Source organism: Nymphalis io, chromosome 7 (assembly GCF_905147045.1).
Source record: "Nymphalis io chromosome 7, ilAglIoxx1.1, whole genome shotgun sequence".
Classification (NCBI taxonomy): domain Eukaryota; kingdom Metazoa; phylum Arthropoda; class Insecta; order Lepidoptera; family Nymphalidae; genus Nymphalis; species Nymphalis io.
Genome location: NC_065894.1, coordinates 3,496,213 through 3,513,461, shown reverse-complemented (window position 1 = coordinate 3,513,461; position 17,249 = coordinate 3,496,213). Strand labels below are relative to the sequence as shown.

General features: G+C 32.0%; 2 protein-coding genes across 2 annotated transcripts in view; both read right to left on the bottom strand.

The window, feature by feature from the left end:
- The window catches only part of LOC126769416 (connectin-like), a 49,577-nt gene extending 39,596 nt beyond the window's left edge, over window positions 1-9,981 (bottom strand). Inside the window, exon 1 of the mRNA XM_050488180.1 lies at window positions 9,872-9,981. The gene's annotated coding sequence lies outside the window, so the exon portion shown is untranslated. The remainder of the gene's footprint in view (window positions 1-9,871) is intronic.
- Window positions 1-17,249, bottom strand: part of LOC126769612 (uncharacterized) — a 553,155-nt gene that overhangs the window by 116,599 nt on the left and 419,307 nt on the right. The window lies entirely within an intron of this gene.

Below are 17,249 nucleotides of genomic sequence, written 5' to 3'. Positions count from 1 at the left end.
TCAATGACAAGATTCTCCCGCCTCTCCTCAGTTTCCGCCCGCCCAGCCACTGCACGTCCGTGGTATCCACCATGCACTGTACTATCATCTGCATAGCAATGTATGTTCCCAAGGGAGAGCATATCATTGATATGCAAAAGAAAGAGTGTGGGAGATAGCACAGATCCCTGGGGGACCCCAGCATTCACTACATAGAATTGTGAAGCGCAACCATCTACTAAAACACGAAGGCTACGCTTGTGTAGGAAGCTGGCAATCCAGGTGCATAGTTGAGCAGGCAGACCATATGCCGGTAGCTTGGAGAGAAGACTTCTGTGCCAGACCCTGTCAAAAGCCTTGGAGATATCGAGGCTGACAGCCAACGATTCTCCATGCTTGTCGATAGCTTCACCCCAGAGGTGTGTTACGTACGCTAGAAGATCACCTGTCGACCGTTTTGGTCGAAACCCGTACTGACGATCATTAATTAGACAGTGATCTTCTAGGTAATGGATCAGTTGGTTGTTTAGAATCCGTTCCATCACCTTACAAAGTACTGAGGTGATAGCTATTGGTCGATAATTTGCCGGGTCAGACCGATCCCCTTTTTTGGGAACCGCTTGCACATTAGCTTTCTCCAAGCCTCCGGCACACATCCCGAAGAGAGAGAAAGTTGGAACAGGCGCGTTAACACAGGAGACATCTCCGCCGCGCACTTCTTCAGCACAATGGCTGGTATTCCATCAGGACCGCTAGCTTTCCGTATATCAAGTAAGGATATCTTGCCTCTCGTCTTCTGGACTTTTCCCAATGGTGCCATGATTTAGATACCATATATTAAGAGGATATTTTAAGGAGGATTGCAAGACTGAAAGTAAGTGGTCCAAGTGGATCTCCCTCCCTGCTGTGCACGAACTTTGGAAAGTATTAGGAAAAAAAAAGAGAATTAATTTATTGAAAGAAAGGGAATTGATTAATTTTTCAAATCCTATATATTGAATTCACTTCCGATACTGTAAATATTTGATTTAAATTTTGATTAACTTCAAATTAAACTAGATTGTTATAATAATAGATATATTTCCACTTGTACCATAACTTCGTTTTAACCCAATTTAACAATTATTATTAATCCTAACGTCAATTTGAATAACAAAAATTCAATCACTGACCTTTATAATTAATTAAATAAGTTTACAAAGTAATTAAAACCTAGTGATTATTTAGCAAAGTTTATCAATTTGCCGTTTACAGAAAATCAATTTTAGAACTCAACACAGCTATTCTGTAAGAACAAACTCCAATCTCATCACAGAGTGATAGGGCTTTGTGCATGTTCGTCTGGGTAAGTACCACCTACTAATCAGATATTCTACCGCAAAACAGCAGTACTTGTTATTGTTGTGTTCCGGTTTGAAGGGTGAGTGAGCCAGTGTAATTACAGGCACAAGAGACATAATATCTTAGTTTTCAAGGTAGATGGTGCAATGGCTATGTAAGCGATGGTTAACAATTCTTAAAATGCCAATGTCTATGATCGTTTTGATGTGGGTTGTACATATCAAATATCGGTAATGCACGATTATATAGGAAACTTACTCGTTCTCTTGAAAGTCTTCTCTTAATTGTATCCGTATTTACTGTAATATCGTATACAATTTCCATATCGGTAATACATTACCTTATATATAATAATGGATATAGTTATGTCAGTTCAAATATTAGGTATGTATTGTTATATCAAATACACCAAATAAACCTTTATACAAAAGTAAAACAACATCACTTTGCCAAAGCCTTATGCTTTGTGCAAGTCCGTTTGGGTGGGTACCACCCATTTATCATATTTTATAACGCCAGACAGAGGATGTTCGAAAGTTCAGAAAGATCTGTAAGGTTTGAATGAGCCAGTGTAACTACAGGCACAAGGGACATGACATCTTAGTTTAAAGGTAGATGGCGCATTGGCTATGTAAGGGATCGTTATTATTTCTTACAATGCGCTGGTGACCATTTACCATCAAGTGACTTACTTACCAATTTGCCTACCTAATAACATAAAAAATCCAGGTTTTGCTAGTCATATATATAAAAGCACATAAAGTCTTAGTCCTGCACCAGATTATGAGAGTGAGGCAATAGAAAGTGCATCTGTGTTTGTTTAATCCAATCTTCTTCGGCGACTTACCTGAAGTCTGTAGCAACAGTCATCAGTCCTTCGATGTAGTGACAATGCCCCAGCCCAGTGGCTGGGCTATTCAGGTAAGTGGACCAATCTGTTAATTTTACGATTACGTTTTCAATACCCGATTCTTCTCCGAATAATGAGAACGGATGTTATATCTTAAGATACATTATTGTATATCCATCGTGTGTTTCGCGCTTCATTCAATACTTAAATAAACACTGTTAATCATTCAAATGGAAGCTTATCACTAATGAACTCCATGTAAATTTCTCCTCTTACACAACATCAATATATAATTAAGATTGAATTTGTTTAATTGCGTAAGAAAAGGTCTTGCTGAAACTATTACTTCACGTTTAAACGAGATTTTGTTTGTTATATTCGAGTGTAATTTTGTCTGTGGATTTCTTTTACCGTTTCATTTCAACTCAGGGCATTTTCTTTTCTGAACTGATGGTAGTTTTTGATTTGCCTGTCAATAAATTAGATTTTTATACAGTATTGAAGCAATATAACAACTGTATAAAAATTTAATTTGAGATTCTTGTCTGTTTTTCATGGTAGCATCAATATCGTAAACCAGTAAATTTACGTTTAATTTCATATATTTCACCGTTTTTTCGAAATTCAAACATAAAAAATACCTTCTTGCATGAAGTTTCTTTTGATTTTGATTACGTATAAAAAGTTTTTTTTTTATATAACATTTAAATATATCATGATAGATGAAATTTATTTTGGGTAGTTTTATCAAACCCTTTTTAAATATAAAGAACGTTACATGTCGTCGCAATTGACGTGGGTTACAAGATGCCCGCAGTGCTATTATTCATTAACTTGTAAACCAGTTCTATTCTGTAAGGAATGATTTCGTATGTCACTCGTAAAATGTTGAAAACCGACTTACAGTGCTACGCTATTTTGATGTGTGTATCTTCTCAAAATTATAATTATTAGAGTCAATGTTGCATATCTTATTCTGGCGTTTCACGTTCATATGGTGAGATTGGAGTTTGTTCTTGCAGAATAGCTCTACTGAACTAATTACAATATACTACTGATTACAATGTTCAATTTTTTTGCAAATAATAAGAGTACAGTGTGTTATTTTAATTGTTTAATTTAATACAATCTAAAAACAAGACAAGACAAAACAAGATACTACAAAAAATATAGAAAGGTGCAATATGTGCACAATATGCTTAGTAGAGCACGAACCTCATTACTTGACCAGATCGATTTATATTAATTCTAAATGTATTTCATTTTAATATAACAACGTTAACAAAACAAAATAGAAACTTTTTACATTGAAACCAGATTATATTTATTGGAACAAAGTTATTTTACGCGGCTTACAGTAGAATGAAATAACAAAAATTGTTGCATAACGAAATAGCGTTACGCCTACTCTAAGCCTCTTTATTACTTTCTCTTTTTATTTTAAACGGTCGATGTGTGAAAAAAAGTGAAATTAGTTAATCATATATTCAAACTTAAAAAAATACTCAAAATAAGAGAATTTATAAATGTATAATGTTTTTGAAGTTGTATAAACTTCAATAATATAGTTATATTTCTGGCGGAAATAATGGGTAGTACGTTGTAATGGCACGATCTTTCTTAATAACTATATATCGTATGTTATAGATGGCGCTCCAAGCAATAACAATGATGGATGTTTTTTTAGTACATTTTAGTTACAAATTGTACTGAAAAAAACACTACTTATAAATTTAAAAAGTTGCAAAATGTTGTATATTTTGTTATATATATATATATATATATATATATATATATATATATATATTTTTTTTTTTTTTTCATGTATAACTAGCAAAATTCATTAATATAAAATAAATATGTAAAGTAAAATCAAACTTCCAAGAGACTAAATAAATGAGCAAGGTACTAAAATGAGGCGAAATGCGCCTCTTTTTCTTATAGATTCATATTTTATTACAATACATCATATAAAAATTCTTTCTTAGATTAATGCAAATATTTGATATTTTTAAGAAAACTATCTTTTTGGATTTTTTCATGAATTATTTTGGTTTTTCATTCTCAGTGTTTCGAATGATAAATATTGATTTCTTTGTTCTAAGTTATCGTTTAAATGATTTTATTTTATAAATGTCTAAAACACTAATTTTATATTGCAACAGTTATTGGAAAATATCGATCAAGCTATTAATATTTAACTTAGAGTGGAATCTGCTTTGATTGTTTGAAACTTTTGAACACATTTTTGATGATATTCAAAACAAATCCGTTACAATTGAAAATGATCTATCATTATTCTGAATCAAATTTAATTATTGTATGCCAGAAGTAAAACTTAATTCTCTTTCTTATTTCGGTTTGTATATTTTTATTTTATTATTTCTTATCAAATCTTCGTTATATATAACTTCAAAACAATAAATTATATGTAAAATTTAAATTTATTTGTTTTACAAATTTTTTAATACAATTTCAAAAAGCTTGATAATAATTTGAAGTATCTATGCAGAGTAATTTCTATCTCTTTAATTCGTAACATTTAGACTATTACGGCGCTTTTACGCTTATTTAAAGCGCGACTGGCTCGAGTAATCTCTGACAAATGTCTATAGGACAGCTGGAATTCTAGCCTGTATTTACTGCCTTTAAAAATGCTCGAGTCTCTTCCGTAAGTGCCTGTCTTATCTTTTCCAATAGACGACTATCTATTCCAATTTATGGGTCAACTTTATTGAAATTGGACTGTAAGTTTTATAAGTTGGAACACTTGACTTAGAAAATTGAGTTCATAGTACGAATCATTTCTCTAGGTGACTATCTATGCCTGCCTACATCATTCAACTTAAAGAAATATGAAAAACGTTTACTATTTATTACTCGAAGTTAATTTACATAATACTTACATATGCTAATAGAATATTTAATATACTTATAATACAATAATTTCAGAATGCGCAATATTTGTTTTTTTGTATAAATGAAAATAACTCCAAAAAAGTCCATTTGCAATAACTCATTATATTCATACATATATAAAAGTAAAGTAATGGCACTTGAATAATTAATAGCTGGGCAAAAACTCCTTAAGAAGTGTCAGTCACCGTACTGCTCTAATTCAGAAGTATGATCTTTTACTTTGCCGCTTCACAAGATGAGCACTAATTAGGGATATGAAAGTACGGCACGTGTCCTATAAACTGCTCTGACTCCTCCAAAGATGCTGGAATCCTTCTATTTCATATTCCAATCACAAGAGACGTTATGACAAATAAAATACGTTGAAATTGAATTGACGCAATATTATTAGTCGCGATCTTGAATAATCTATGATTTTCGTTATGGTAAATTTCACTTGAATTTCGTCAAAGTTGTAATCGAAGCTTTGAAAATAAAATCTTATAGTTAAGTCGAATAGTGTTGTATTATAAATAATGATACAGATACAGTAATAGCCTGTTGATGCTGGGCTAAAGCCTCCTCTCCCTTTTGAAGTGAAGGTTTGGAGTTTATTCCACCAAGCTGTTGCCATGAGACTTGGTAGAATATACATATTGCAGAATTTCAATGAAATTAGACACATGCAACATGCATGTGTCTAATGATAACCCTCACAATGTTTTCCTTCACCGTCGAGCACGAGATGAATTATAAACACAAATTTAGTACATGAAAATTTAGTGGTGCTTGCCCGGGTTTGAACCCACAATCATCGGTTAAGATTCACGCGTTCTAACCATTAGGCCATCTCGGTTAAATATATAATAAAGATATATTGATGACGAATTGCTTTTAGTATATAATATCACAGAGATATTAGCGGATCGCATTCAATATGTATATAAAAGGTTTGTTCTACTCCTTCTGCGATTGAAATAGACTATACTCAACTTTTCTTTTCTTTTTTTACGTTACGTTGTGATAAGCCTACAATATGATGTAACTGTACTTTAAATCAAGTTCTTAGATTACAAAATACGTATACGTATAATACACATTTAGTCATATTTAAATATTCATTTTTGTTTAATCCTTTGAGGATATTCATTATTAAAAAATAACTAACTCAACCAGTTAACACAAAACAAAAACTACAAAATATTTAAAACAAATTTTATTAAATTGCAAACTAAATAAAGGCTGGTTAATCTTCAACATAAAACATCATAACATAAATCATATTTTAATTGGATTTCAAATGTTGATTTTTTTTTATTTATTCGACGAATGTAGATAGAGGATATGGATTATTTTAATTCAGTAACGGTGTTTCATGAGTTACGAGAAACGGGCCCTTAAGGTCTTGACTAGACGCTTTGAAATTATGCCCTCTATCTGTAAACAAAACGCATTGTTTCTTGAATACAGTTAACTACATAAGTAATTACCTCACATATACAAGCACATTATTCGTGAATAAAACTCTTCATTCTCCATCAATACGCCAACAACAGGATCTTGGTTTTTATGTCCCTTTTACCTATTTTACAAGCCAATAAGCCCCTTCACCATTCAAACTGGTTTATAGCAATACAAACATTTGGCGCTAGACTAACTGGTAAGTAAGCAGTACCCACCCAGACGGGCACAAAGCTCCACCTAGAATTTACCCATCATATATGTAATGTTTCCAGTTCAAATGATTATTATTTGAAAAAATCTCTATCCTACATAAAATAAACGATAATAATTCAGCCATGACTCTTGACATTTTGCATCATATTTATCACAAATTATTACAAATTATTGTGATAAATTATTATACCTATACTAAATAGTATAAATAATTTTGATGTCCACTCACCGCTGTCGCTCCATACTTCCTTGTGTGTATATGCAGAGTTTAATAGTTAACATAGTTGCTATAAATTATTATTTATTTTAAAAAAAATTATAATGCTATATACTATATTTGAAACTCAATGTTCCTATTTATTTTAATTTACATTTATTTATTGATTTTCTTTAAATAAATAATAAATTATTTCAATAATCTAAGCCATCATGGTCGATGTTTCACTTAAGCCAGGTGTCCCATAACGGCCATTTTTTATTATTAATTTATTCGGCGACAAATGGTCGAAAGATCTTATTATCTTATTATTGACTCGAATAGTACTAACATAGTAAACTTTGATAACCTGATCAATCCGTAACAGCCTGTGAATGTCCCACTGCTGGGCTAAAGGCCTCCACACCTCTTTTTGAGGAGAAGGTTTGGAGCTTATTCCACCACGCTGCTCCAATGCGGGTTGGTGGAATACACATGTGGCAGAATTTCAATGAAATTAGACACATGCAGGTTTCCTCACGATGTTTTCCTTCACCGTCAAGCACGAGATGAATTATAATCACAAATTAAGCACATGAAAATTCAGTGGTGCTTGCCCGGGTTTGAACCCACGATCATCGGTTAAGATTCACGCGTTCTTACCACTAGGCCATCTCGGCTCAACCTGATCAATAAATCTTAAATATAATTTAGTTATACTTTTTATGGCAGAGAATAAGTATTTGAGATGTGACCCATCTAGATGGTTCTTAATGTTTATGAAACCTTCTTATAAATAACTGGCTTAAAGGATTAAGTAATTAAAGAATCAGGTCGTTTATTTTTTTACGTTACAATATATACATGACATTACATAAATGATACAAATTAAACACTACATAAACTTTACTATATAATATTTATAAGTTATAAGTGTGTATAGTAAATTGAAAGTATTCCTATTGTCGCGTTCTTAAAAATATATATATTTCAAGCTACTAGACATTTGTAAAAAAAAAAACATCATTAATAATCCTTCCAGTTTTGAAAGAATGCGCACAAAGTGCACATGAAGTCTCTTGCGAATGAGATAGTTGACGCATTGAAAAAAAAAATGGCAGATTAAAATTGAGATCCCAAAAATCTTTGTTTTTACCTCCACTTATATATGATACTTGAGTGTGACATTCGAGCTTTCAAGCTACATTTGAAATATCTTCCCGATATGACAAAACAGGTCATTCATAAAATATATTCCTTAAAATAAAACTGTTATTATAAATATAATTTGGTCTTCTGTAAAACTAGTGTCATAAGGACTAAACTGTACCATAATGTGTCTTGAAGTATTGAGCTCTAAGCATGCTTTTTATGTTTAACATTATAACATGGATACATATAGACGTCCCGCATTGATTAAAAAAAAATTATTATTTAAGGTAAACTGTATTGAGTCTCATCTGACTGATTTGTCAATTTAAGCCCACTAATAAGTACTGACTTTCCTAGCTGATACCTATACGAAAAAATTAAGTTCATTACACGGTTAAATTTCTCGATTAATGTGAATGTGATTTTCATAATTCTTACAACAATTTCACCACAAAGGGTTTAAAAAGAAATAGTAGATACAATATGAAAAGTATTTTTTGTATAAAATAGGTAGGCGACCGGGCAAACGGGCCAGCTTATCGTAAGTGGTAACCACCACCCATTGTCATTGGCACCATCGCCAATTGATGGCGCAACCAATCTTAGGAACAGATGTTACGTCTTTATATCGTAGTTACACTCGCTTACTCACCCTTCAAACCGGAAGATAACAATATTAAGTATTGCTGTTTGTAGAATATCAGCGCGGGCGGATATATGCCTCATTATGTATTAAAATTTATTTGTATATCATTATTTAAAAAAACGTCAAAGGGCAAATGTCAACTCCAATTTTTTTTCGTGTAAAACGAGAACTAAGAACTCGTTTAAAATATCGTTAATTCCACTTATTATTTCGATTAAAATTTTTCGTATCCTCAACAAAGAAGTCCTTTATATCTTCTTCACTGTTTAATAGTTAATGTTAAGTTAAGTAATAATCCAAAAAAAACTACTAAAAATAACGAACTATATTTTTAAACGAATTTTTGAGCAACAACCCTAATGTGTTCAACCAATAATGCTGATTTACAAATCTTATATATATACGAAAAGGCAATCCCATTTCAAATCAAAAGCAATATAAAAACTCCTTATTAAGTAATAAATCTGCTGTCTTTTTTTGGGTCAAAATGTGACTCTTATTATTGAGGAACTTAGGAATCAGGAGGAATCAATATATTTCCGTACACGAACGGTCGAGATATTTCAAGAAACCTATAAAATATGTTTTATGGAAATTTTACCATTGATTTGCTCTTTTTTATTGTATATATACTGGCTTTTATATATAATAAATTATATTTTTATAAATACGCGTAATTTGTACCATTGAACATAGCACATAACTTAAATGTATAAAGCACTAAATTAAGTGTCGTGATGATAATTTTTTACTATTATTACAAATAATTTCAATATTTGATTGTAATAAAAATACTCATCTATTTAACGTACATAAAATTAAAAATAAATGTAATCCCAAATGTGTGTTCGATATTTTAAAATTAAATATATAAATAAAAACTTGAAAAATACTGATAACTTCTAAAGATAATCTTTTAAAGATACTGAAACAGCATACGTTTTATTATAATTTGTAATTATATTTTTTATATTATGCTATCCCTCATAAGTTAGTTTTTAAAAATAATTAATAATGTTTAAATCTCAAACGAAAATATCACAATTACACTCGAATTCAAATAAAATAAAGAAACAGTCTTCAAAATAAATACATATATAATAAAATTACGACATACGATAGAAAAACTCACCTAAAATATTCCAAATCAACAAAACCACATGATAGTTCAAAACCACGCACAGTCAAGAACACCGTATAACTGAAACTTGATTTGATAACCCGGAGTGCACTCGTCAACCCAGCACGACGGTCCGTAAGCTACTGGATTCAAACTTGGAACGCCGCATGCATTCAGTTCTAAACATGCGCAGTGAAAATTTCGCAATACATTACTGGTTGGAATTTATTAAGCTGTATAGCATATTTATGGGACCATTGCCATTTTATAAAGGCGTCAAAGCCTTTTCGAAAGCATAATGACTGGTGGTGTTTAAACAATACTTCGGCTTAAGTAATCTATTTGTAGCATTTAGAATTTATTATGGAATAAAAAAACTACAAAGTCGTAAAATAAATGATAATATAATGGACTAAAAAAATGCTCAATGCTGAAATAAAATATTTTCCCGTTATTTTATGTTATAAGTACGGGCAAATGGGCCACATGATGTTAAGTGGTCACCACATGCCATAGATATTCGCTCTGTAAAAAATATTAACCATTTCTTACATTGCCAAAATGCCACCAAACTTGGGAACGAAGATCTACTGTCCCTTGTGCCTAAAATTACACTAGCTTACTCACTCTTAAACCAGAATGCAACAATAATAAGTATTGCTGTTAAGCGATAGAATTTCTGATGAGTGTGCGGTACCTACCCAGACGAGCTTGCACAAAGCTTATCTTTAGTATTAGTATCTCCTATCTTTTTAATTCTAAAAGAATTTTATCTTATTCATAAATTTGTTTCTAATTCGCGAAGATTATGTATTTTTTCTGTTGTTTTATAGTAATAGATAAATATTTTTTTCATATAATTATAAAAAAGTTTTTCAAACGTAAAAATATAAAGTAAAAAGTTTCTAGAAATTTCTAAAAATATTATCTTTTACAACAAAGCTGCAAATTAATCAGTATGTTAATAAGGGGGGTAAAATTCTCGGCTAAGGATACATTTGCATTAATTAAACTTCGAATATCGAATAAAGATTGACGTGAAACAATAAATAAATTATTCTAATTAACAACTCGAAAATCTTAAATGTAGTTCGAGATAAATATGTCACCGCTTTTTCCACATGAAATTGTCAAACTGTCTATCTGGATTAAAAAGTTGTGAATTTAAATATTTATTTTAGAATTTAAATATTTTCATAAAACAAACAATTTCAAAAGTGAAACTACTAAACTACTGCATCGCTGATTTGATATCTTAAAATTCATAGTGTTTATTTATTATTATTTTAATCGATTTATTTATTTTATTTTTTCTGATTAATATTTCTGGTTTTGATTTGGCCAGCCCACACTATCAAACACATTTGATAATAAATGAACAACATATGAACACGTCTTAAATTTCTTGTTAAAATTTCCATTTTTTTTTTTTTTTTTTATAGAATAGGAAGGTGGACGAGCATATGGGCCACCTGATGGTAAGTGGTCACCAAATGCCCTTAGACATTGGCATTCTAAGAAATGTCAACCATCGCTTATAGCCAATGCGCCACCAACCTTGGGAACTAAGATTTTATGTCCCTTGTGCCTGTAATTACACTGGCTCACTCACCCTTCAAACCGGAACACAACAATATCAAGTATTGCTGTTTTGCGGTAGAATATCTGATGAGTGGGTGGTACCTACCCAGACGAGCTTGCACAAAGCCCTACCACCAGTAATTTGCACCATTGCCGAAATTGTAAATTTGCACTTAATAATAATACATACTAAGCGCGTTAGTCGAAAGTGCTTTTGACCAGTTTACAGTTTAATAGTTACATATATGTAATACATGAATTACTTTCATAAACAGTCAGTGTCAATGTCATTTAAGGGTTATTCCAAATTCAAATTATGTTTTTTATTTAATAAATAAATCTTACTTGATACAAAGCAAACACTACCGCGCTAATTATATTTATAAAAAACTATATAAATAACGATCATCTACCTGGACCCACACATGATAAGCGTTTATATTGACGGCTCATCTATAGTTGCTTAGATTGTTAACGGTTCTCGCACCATATCTCGTTGAGTATGTTAATCCTACGGACTCAATTATACCATTACGTAATAACTATGTACATCGTGGAGTTAGTATAGTTGATTTGTAAGCAGGATATATAAATGTAGTTTATTAACATATCTTTGCTATTGAATTAATGGAAACAAATATAATTTTTCATTTAAAATAATCTCGTCATATTACGATCAAAAATTTCTTCTAAGAACCTCCTTGAATAAAGTATATTTTGATTTTGTAAATGGAATTTAATTAAAATGTTTGTTGAAACAATATCCGACCGACCGACCGAAACAGCCTGTGAATGTCCCACTGCTGGGCTAAAGGCCTCCTCTCCTCTTTTTGAGGAGAAGGTTTGGAGCTTATTCCACCACGCTGCTCCAATGCGGGTTGGTAGAATTCACATGTGGCAGAATTTCAGTGAATTTAGACACATGCAGGTTTCCTCACGATGTTTTCCTTCACCGTAAAGCACGAGATGAATTATAATCACAAATTAAGCACATGAAAATTCAGTGGTGCTTGCCCGGGTTTGAACCCACGATCATCGGTTAAGATTCACGCGTTCTTACCACTTGGCTTGGCACTTGTTCTTGGCCCACTCCGGCATTTAATCAAAAATCGGCATCATTCAATATCAATGATACAAAAATACAATTTCGAATATTATTTTATTTATAACTAGAGAACGGGAGATGTTGTCCTACATTTATATTATATATCCCAAATATATACGATACGCATCTATGAAAACAAATATTCTTATTCGTTGTGTCTTTTCAAAACAGCTGACACGTAATAAGAACGACGAGTAACAAAAATTGTAATCCTGAAATTTAGATTATGATGCTACCTGGAAATAAAAACATACAGGCACATCAACCTACGAAACTCGATGATATAATAGAAAGATACGTCAAAAGCACGGACAACACGTCTGTGGAGATTAAAAAATAAATAAAAAATCTCTTCGTTTCCCGTCCGACGTAATTTTTTGTGTCACATAGTAACAGCAATCCCTGTAATTTGTTACCATGTAATCTCATAATCTCAAGGTAAACTTCTTCGTTTACAAGGGTGCCCTCCACTAAACGTCCATTGGACCCATGCCTACGGTTGCGTACGACAATTTTATCTCGACGGGCTTTGAAAATGCAATATTATATGAAATTACAGTTTTTGATAATTTCTTTGAATCTTTTTCATCATAGTAATTTTTTTTTCGGGTCCTAGTGGTGAATTCCATGTCGGACTACTTAAAGATATTTTGTCAAGAATTTAATAAGAACAGCTTGAAATTAGGAAGTTGCCTTTGTTGCACTCCCGTACCTCTGAGAGCACGTTAAACAAGGAGTTCGCTCAGCTTGTGCATACCTATGCACTAGACAAATATCACCGTTGGCAAGTCTTCGTTGAAAGCGGCTGCCGTAGTTAAACGACAAATATATTTATAGCTTAATACGAATTTACTGTTGTTACATTTTTTATAATCCATTCTCGTAATTATTTACTACGACCATTGTAATTTTGAAAATTGTGTATTTAATAAAAACCTTTTTTGTAACATAATGTTATTCATTATCTTTTTTTTAATTATACGTATGCATAGGACAATATTTTTTTAGGCCATTAATTCAGAATTATTAACATTATATGGCATTAAATCCTCTAGAAGCAGCAATTTCGGAAGTCGAAACGAACAGGACCAACTGTTTAATTATCATTATTCTAATTTAATTTTCAACACTGTATATAATACGAAAAATACACATAAATATTATTTACTGGAAGTGTCGGAAAATAACCTATATGTCGCGTCTACATTACCGAGACGAACATGTGAGCATTATCATGGCAGTCAGACATAGCGGTTCGATAGAATTGAAATGAATTCACACTATTATAATTTTATTGTCTTTCACATTCATAAAACATTATTCTAAATAATACAATCAATATTCTTAAAATGAAAAAAAAAACGTATGGCAGTTCTTACTTCTTAGACATGATGACAGACTTTTTCTTCTTTTTTCAAGCTTAATGATAGTGCGATGCTGCCAGTACTTTGGTTTCGCGTCGCGCTTCATTTTGCGGCTATATCAATGACCGTCTCTGACATATACAATATCAATCGTTTTTATTAACATGATTCGTTTATAAATAAATACGGATGATCCGTATATATTATAAAACAAATTTATTTTTATGCATTTCTTAAAAAACACTAGCCATCTATAATACTAATAATTAATACAAAGCTGAAGACTTTGGTTGATTGTTTGAACGCGATAATCTCAGAAACTGAGATGCGATTAAAAACAATATCTTTGCTTCTAATAATTATTTAAAAAAGGTAGGTAGGTAGCTAAAGGTTTGCATAACTCAAATTATTTGCTTGTTGGTAGTGTTTTGTGTAAGCCCCGCCTGGGACCATCGACTCATCATATATTGTACCGCCAAGCAAGCATCAAGTCTGTTAACTACAGAAACAAGGGTCATAATATCCTCATTCTTAAGGCTGGTGGAATATAGACGATATAAGGAATGCTTAATATTATTTACAGCGTCAATGTCTATGTGCGGTGGTGACCACTTACTACCAAGTGGCCCTTTTAGCCATCCGTCTAAAAAAATATATAACTTCAAAATATATGTCTTCACTACAACCCTGGATTCGAATCAGTCAGGCTTAATGCGAGTGCTTATTAAAAACCCAGCCTGGTGATAGCATTATTTATTCCTGAAAAGTATGTTTTTTACATTCAGCAATAGCTTGATCATAAACTAAATATAACAACAGCATGGTATATAAATGCTATTTGTAAATTAATATTTTATCCAGCTTATAGAAAGCTAAAACTATTGAATGATTTATTAATAAAAAACAATTGCAATTTTTTTTTCATCTTTTATCCAAACAAGTATAAGTCAAATGTTAGCAAATCAATAGATTCCTCGATTTTACGTGACTTGCGATTTTACGTGTCAAGACTGTGAGGTTCAAATTATTCCAATGTTTCAAATAATAATGGGCTTATTATTAGTTAAATTCAAAGTATCTTCATTAGGATCTCTTCTTGTTACTTTAATTCAGTAGAGGTCACATGTTAAATTAAAAAAAAAGAGATTTTTTGAGCATAACAACATTATGTTGAGTTTATTTTCATTCGTGTTTGCAAGCAGCATAAAAAAGGTATTACGAGTAAAGTATTCCGGAGCTGAGGTGTGAGACGGGTGTATTTAATTATTAAATGTGCTTAAAAATACTTGCTCACATTTGCAAGTATAAATTTTTCAGAGCTACTTTTTCATATTCAAGTGACACACCATACACTTTTAATGTGAGCAAGAGATGAAAATTAAATTTATTTTAGTACGTAAATAGCATTTTTAGTTACGTCAATGACTTACTTAGAACACTTCAATGAAGTAGCCTACATCATATGTACCTCTGAGAAATATTCATATCATCAGTCTTCTAAAATTAAGTTAAGCTCGGAAATTATTGTAAAATATTCCATTTATAAAATTCAAATTGACGAATTTAGTTATTTTAACATTTTGGAGTTTTGTTTGTTTAATAGAAATATATCTACGTATATATATATACGCAGGTTCGTAAATATTATCAGTAGACAGTACTACAGTAACAGTAACAGACTGTAAATGTCCCACTGCTAGGCTAAGGCCTCCTCTCCATTTTTGAGGAGAAGGTTTGGAGCTTATTCCACCACGCTGCTCCAATGCGGGTTGATGAAATATACATGTGGCAGGACTTCGGTGAAATTAGACAATGCAGGTTTCCTCACGGTGTTTTCCTTTAATAAAAAGCACGAGATGAATTATAAACAGAAATTAAGCACATGAAAATTCAGACGTGCTTGCCCGGGCTTAAGCCTACGTTAATCAGTTAATATTCACGCGTTCTTACTACTGGGCCATCGAGGCTTTCTTTTATCATGTTTTGTAATATTTTTTTATATTAATTTTGATACCACTTATTAACAAGTCTAACCAATAGCATCGGTGTTCATAGAATTCCGTTCATTACTTATATTAAAAGTTAAGAAAATGCACCACAGCTGTTTGTTCTACCTCGCTGCACTGGTAATCGATGCATATACATATTTTAGACAATTCTTGTTATATGCATAAGATAAAAACTAAGTTATGATTTTTCAGGGCTTAAATCTGAGCCCACTACCTTTTATAAGATCTACGAGCTCTAAACATATGTCTATTACAAATCCATAATAAGTTACATATTGATTATTAAGGTGTATATATAAATATATTCTTTTTTTATATAGAATAGAAAGGCGGACGAGCATATGAGCCACTTGATGGTAAGTGGTCACCAACGCCCATAGACATGGGTATTGTAAAAATGTTAACCATCGCTTACATCACCAATGCACCACCAACCTTGGGAACTAAGATGTTATGTCCCTTGTACCTGTAATTGGACTAGCTCACTCACCCTTTAAACCGGAACACACAATATCAAATACTGCTGTTTTGCGGTAGAATATCTGATGAGTAGGTGGTACCTACCCAGACGAGCTTGCTCAAAGCTCCACCACCAGTTAAATTCTATTCTATAAAATTAAAAGGTAAATATATATCTATAAAAACTATTTATTGTCATAAAGTAAACAAACGAAGGATTTTTGTACTGCAGTAAATGTTTCATGTTTATACAAAGTGTTTTTATATGTTCGTATAAGTTACGTAATGCTTTAAAAAAACAGAAGCCTGTTGTAACAAAAACTGTTAAAATATTATGAAATATGTAAAGAATATATTTTTATTGAGTTATCAAAATGTGTTATTTAGGTAACAACTATCTGGCATAAATAAAGAAATATAACTGTTTATAAAACATTTTCACTGAGGATGCAAGAAGTTTCACTGAGGATCGGTTTGAGGATGAACATGTCCAAGACCAAAATCATGACTAATCGCCACTTACGTGCACCTAACATATTCGTAGGTAAGGACACCGTACAGGTGGTCAGCGATTATATCTATCTTGGACATCGTTTATCATTTGATCGGAAATCTCAAATACAGGAGATCGAATGACGCATTGGATTAGGGTGGGTTGCTTTTGGAAAGCTCGAAGATACGTTGACATCCAAACTCCCACAAGCTTCAAGACCAAGGTGTTTAACCAATGTGTCTTGCCTATACTCACCTACGGTGCCGAAACATGGACGCTTACTAAGCATAGCATGCACAAAATAAAAGTGGCACAAAAGGCGATGGAGCGTGCTATGCTAGGCATCTCCCTCGTTGATCGTGTACCAAACGCGGAAATC